Genomic DNA, 6,000 nt, shown 5'->3' with positions numbered 1-6,000 from the left:
AAATGAGTTGGAATTTAAGACTCCTCTGGAAATAGCTTCCTCCAAGCTGCATCCAAAACTTGCTTGCTGGAGTCTACATGGTACTCAGACCTCAAACAAAAATATCTATTTTCTTTTAAAAATGTTAATAACAAGCACTTTGGAATTCACATCTATTCAGAAACTAAGTGACTTGCAGTTTATACAAAATAGCAAAAGGAAGGCATTGCTGGGGGGCATTCTGTAAGGCAGCTGGCCTGAACACTTCAAAAATAAACCTAAAAGGGACCAAGCAGTTCTGGATCAAAGGAAACACATTAACCAAATGAAACGCAACAACCAAATGCAATGTTGTAAACCTTGATGGGACTTTTAAAGCAGACACTTTGCAGGCAGCAGTTAGGGAAATCTAAATAGGAACGATAGCAGTCCCCTTTATCTGCAGCTCAGTTTCCAGAGTTTCAGTTACCTGCAGGTGATACCATTGAAGCAGGTGATTCTCCTTCTGACCAATTGTCAGGAGGTCATAGGTCGATAGTAGCCTAATGTGACCCCTGCCTCACAACATTCAACCTCACTAGCTTGCTTCACTCACCTCACTTCTCCTCATGCGGGCATTGTGTTATCTCACATCATCAGAAGATGAAAGGTGAGTACAGCACTGTAAGAGGTTTTGAGAGACAGGGGCGCCTGGGTGGCTCAGTCGGTTAAGTTTCCGACTCCTGATTTTGGCTCAGGTCATGAGCTCAGGTATGTGGTTCTGAGCCCCGCGTCGGGCTCCATGCTGATAGTAGAGTGTGCTTGGGATTCTCTCACTCTCTGCCCCTCCCCCACTCATGCTCCCTCTCTCTCCCTCTCTAAATAAATAAGTAAATAAATAAAAACTTAAGGTGTTTTGGAAGAGAGAGGATATTCACGTAACTTTCACTGCAGTATTTATGTTCTGTTTTATTCTTAGTTGTTAATCTCTTACTGTGCCTAATATATAAATTAAACTTTATCATAGGTATATTGTAGGAAAAAACAGCCTTTATTGGGATTCAGTGTTAACCGCGGTTTCAGGCATTCGCTGGGGGTCTTGGAACATATACTTTGCTGATGGAAGGGGACTACCATATGTTAAATAACTTAAAGTTTATTCACTTCAGTATGAAAATGATTTCATGGTTCTATAAGAGAATGTCTTTATTTTTAGGAGGTGCCTGCTAACATAGGGATGAAGTATCAATATTGCTATTTACTTTAAAATGGTTCAGTGAGGGGCACCTGGGTGGCTCAGTCGGTTTAGTGTCTGACTTCTGATTTTGGCTCATGAACTCGGGGTTCGTGAGTTCGAGCCCCACATTGGGCTCTGCTGTGGTGGGATACTCTCTGCTCCTCCCCGACTCTATCTCAAAATAAAAAAACAAAATTAATAAAAAAAATCTTAAAATGGTTCAGTGAAAAACAAGTTTTTGTGTAGAGAGAGAAAGTGAATGTGGCAAGATGTTAACAATTGTTAAATCTGTGTAAAGGGTATATGGATATTCATTGTACTATTCCTTAAGCGTTTCAGCAGTTTTGTAGTTTAAAAAAGCTGGGGGTGGGAAAAGAAATGATTAATTCTAATCTTGCTGGAAATCATTTAGAAGCAACAATGAGAAGAACAACAAAAAGCAAGTTGCATTTGCAGAGTGCCTAGGAGGGCCCAACAGGAAAGATGGCCAAAAGCATCAGAGATTGATCAGAGGCTTTCAGGAGAGATGTCCCCGTAGCAGAGGGATTATAAAGAAACAAACACAGGCAGCTACAAGCACCCTCTCAACACAGAGGCAAGTTCTGAAGTGCATCTCCTCAATCCTTTGTTCACAAGGGAAGGAATGCATGTACCAGCCCGGGTCAGGAGCCTCCTGGACCTGGTTTGGTTCTGAGAAACAGAGCAGAGCACACAGAAAGGGAACATTTGCAAGAACATGATCTGCTCTACCATAGCAGGCTGCTACAGGCTTGTGACAAAACAAAACAAAAAAAGATCCGCAGTTGCCAGTCCTTGCCAATTAGCCTTTACTAATTGAACTTAGTGCAAACCCCAGGATGGTGACAGATTTCACCTGGTCTGGACATTATCCTGGCTCCTTCCCTGCATTAACTTCCCATAGATTTTGGATAAAAGTTCAAAATTACAAACAGTTAAAAACCCAAGGCATACCAGAGGGGGAGAAAAAAGATATAGCTAAACAGGTATCAGAAGACCTCTCACCTGAAAGCAAGCCAACCAACCACACTGTTACAGAGCAGATGAAAATTGTTTCTGCACGTATTAAAGCCACTTCATGAATTCCTAGTCCACAGAAATCACGATAATAGTAAATGCTTAGTGTTGTTTTAAGCTACTAAATTTTAGGGTATTTTGTCACACAGTAATAGAGAACTAACACAATATCCTGCTGGACAGTTCAACGCTAACGTGTAGATTATCTTCTCTACTGTGCAAAAAGTTGTTTTCCTACCAGATAAAAATTGTTTGCATTCTTATTAAGTTTTCTTCAAGTGAGAATCTGGATCCTAATCCATAAAAAATAGTATAACTAACAAAGTTCTGTTCCCCTAGAAGAGAGTTTCTCAACCTCTGCTTGACTGACAGTTGGTTCCAGATAATTTTTTGTTGGGACAGGGTGGGGGCTCTGCTGTGCATTGCAGGTCACACTGCTAGATGCCAGTGGCACATCCTCCTCTCCCTTAAGTTGTGACAACTAAAAATGTACTCAGACATTTGCACATGTTCTCTACGGGGCAAAAGTGCCCGTCTCTGAGAACCACTTCCCAGAATTATTTGGAGGTCTTGTTCAAACACATGGCTGGGGCCCATCCACACAGTTTGATTCTTTTGGTCTGGGGTAGGGCCTGAGAACTAGCATTTCTAACAAGTACCTAGGTGATACTGGTGCTGATCCTGCTAGCTGGGTACTACACTTGAGAATCATTGCTCTAGAAAGTCAGATAACCTTTATGTACACTTGTTAGATACTACTTTAGAATGAAACCCAAAGGCCATGAAGCCCTCTTTGGCCTTAATTCCAGGTTTCCAATGACTTTTCTTAGTATTTCTAAAGATATAGAAGGTGAAGGCAATTCTGCATAGTTATAAAGGTAAACACTGGAACAGAATTCTAAATCTTTCTAAATACCAGAATACAAAAACCAAAGCAAAGAGACCTTGTAACTTTTAAAAGTCTAAAAATGGAAAACACATCCTAAAATAAGAAGAATTCAAATAAGTTCAAATGTATCTGTCATATAACTGTAAACGGGCTAAATTCAACTATTAAAAAGATTCTCAGACTGGTAAAGAAAAACCCAGTCCTAGGCTGTGTATGAGAGGCTTGTCATAAGTGATTCAGACACTCAAAAGTTAAAAAAAATGGACAAAGATATATCAGGCAAATGAAAACAGAGGAAATATTGGTCATAGATATAGTATCACATAAAATTCAAGGCAAAAGGCACAAAAAGAGACAAAGGCAGGCCTATTTTAATGCTAACGAGAACAATCCACAATGAAAATATAATTACAGACAGATGTTTTTCACCAAACTATAGAACATCAACATTTATAGGACAAAAGTGTAGGAGATTCAATGAGAAAAACACAAATAAATAAGTGGAATAAGACATTTATTTTCACCTTCTCAGCTCATGATATACCAAATACTGAGTACACAAAAAAACTTGCCAGATGTGGACCATCCAAAATGGTAGGCACCAGCCAGTGTGCTGTTGAGTACTCAAAATGTGGCTAGCCCAAATTAAAATGTGCTGTAGGTTGAAAACATGCCAGATTTCAAAGACAGTTCACAAAAAAGGTAAACTACATCCTTAAGAAATTTTGAGTATTGATTACATGGTGCAATGATAACATTTTTGGTATAATGGGTTAAATAAAATATATAATTAAAAATAATTTTACCTTTTTTTACTTAACATGGCTGCCGTAAGATTTACAATTGCATACATGGGGGCGCCTGGCTGGCTCAGTAGCAAGAGCATGTGGGTCTTGATCTCAGGGTCGTGAGTTCAAGAGCCATGTTGGGTGTAGAGATTACTTAAATAAACTTAAAGAAAAAAAAAAGTTAAAAAATAAAATAAAGTGCTCCTGAGAGACACAAAAGAAGATTGAGATGAATGGAAAGCCACTAAATTTTTGGGTAAGAAGGAAACATCATAAAGATTTCAGTTGTCTTCGAATGAACCTTTGAATTTCTTACTTCAATTCCTAAAAAGTGCTAAGAGGCAATTTGTTTTTCATTAGCAAATCGATTTTAAAGTTCATGGTCGGGGAGGAACAAACATGAACAGCAAAGTAATATCTGAAAAATACTAATGAGTGAGTACTAATTAGCTCCATCAGACATTGAAGCACAATATTATAAAGGTATGAATTCATAGACATAGAATACCAAGTCCAGAAACTGAGGAAGCAGTAGGATAATTAAGTATATGATAAAGTGGTCATCTCATATCATTTCAGAAAATAAATATAATTCAGCAAAATAACTAGAGACCACTGGGAAGCAAGCTTAAAATAAATTTGGATTTACAGCTCAAAACTTACACCATGGTAATTTACAAATGAACGAAAGATTTACATGGAAAAACATCAAACTGTACTATGAACTATGGGATAAATATTTTAAATTATTAGGTCAAGCCTTTTTAAGTAGAATGCAGTACACAGAGCTACAGATTCATTAAGACAAATTCAACTTCTGGGTTTCAAATAAAATGGGCAAAGGAATTGAAAAGATAATTCACACCAAAAGAAATCCAGAGGACACACTATGTTACCCTTCTCCCTAAAAAGAAATATAACTTAAAACTGTACTAGAGTAATAGTTTTCACTCCTCGGATTCAAAAAATTTGAACACTTTCTTGGCATGAGTGTGGGGAAGTAGACATTCCATTCACATATCACTGTTGGGAATATAAATTTGTGGAACCTTGATGAAGACCATTTTGGCAACATCTGTCAAAATTCAACATGTATTTTCTTTTTGACCTAGTAGTTCTGTGTCTGGGAATTTATCCTAAAGATGATGATGATGATGATAATGTTAGCAGTAGTAGCAGCAGCTGAAACAGCATTTACTGTATGTCAGGCATTGCTCTAGGTAGTTTACACAGGGCTATTCATCGAATATCTGTAGTGACTCGAGTTCTTACCAACAATGAGAAACTTGAGGCACAGAGAACTTAAGTAACAGGCCCAAGGACACACAGCTAATAAGTGGTGAAGCTAGGCTTCAAACCCCAGCAGTATGGATCCAGAATCCTGGCTCTTACTTGTGACCTCTCAAGATCTACTGGGACACAAGAGAAACACAAAGTGAACACGGCTTATCACAACATTATTGTTCAGGATAGGAAACCACTGTAAATAATCTAGTATCAATTAATAAAGCCCGGGTTAAACAAAAAAACGCTTATATCCATCCATACAATGTAATGCCATTTAGACATTAAAAAAAAAAAAAAAAGGAAACTCTTCATGAATTGATATAGAAAGGTCTGCAAAATAAATTTTAAAGAAAAATCAAGGTGAAAAACAGTATGTATGGATGTATTGCATGCCATCATTCGTGTGTAAGTGGAGGGAAAACATGAGCTTATTTATTCTCTTTATACGTGTAAAATATGTCTGAAAGAGGACACATCCACACACCCGTAACAAATTAGATATCTATGAGTGGGTAGGGGGAGGACTGTGTGGCAGAGGGACAGAGACTTCAGTGAAAAACTTTCTATGTTTTGAATTTTGAGCCATGTAATAGCTATTCAAAAATGAAATAACTGGTTTTTAAATTCCAAATATAGCATTCTTTCCAGTGCCACATGCCATCTCTTTTTCTATAGCTAAAACACCTTCAGAGGGGTTGTTCTACACACCCCAGTGCTAGTAGAGATCATACTCTCAAAAAGAGGCTTCTCTGGTACACGATATAGGCAGCTACTTCTGGTCTAGGACAGTGCATTATTAATGAAGT

Source organism: Prionailurus bengalensis, chromosome A3 (genome assembly GCF_016509475.1).
Source record: "Prionailurus bengalensis isolate Pbe53 chromosome A3, Fcat_Pben_1.1_paternal_pri, whole genome shotgun sequence".
In the NCBI taxonomy this organism is placed as follows: domain Eukaryota; kingdom Metazoa; phylum Chordata; class Mammalia; order Carnivora; family Felidae; genus Prionailurus; species Prionailurus bengalensis.
This window is presented reverse-complemented; position numbering follows the sequence as displayed.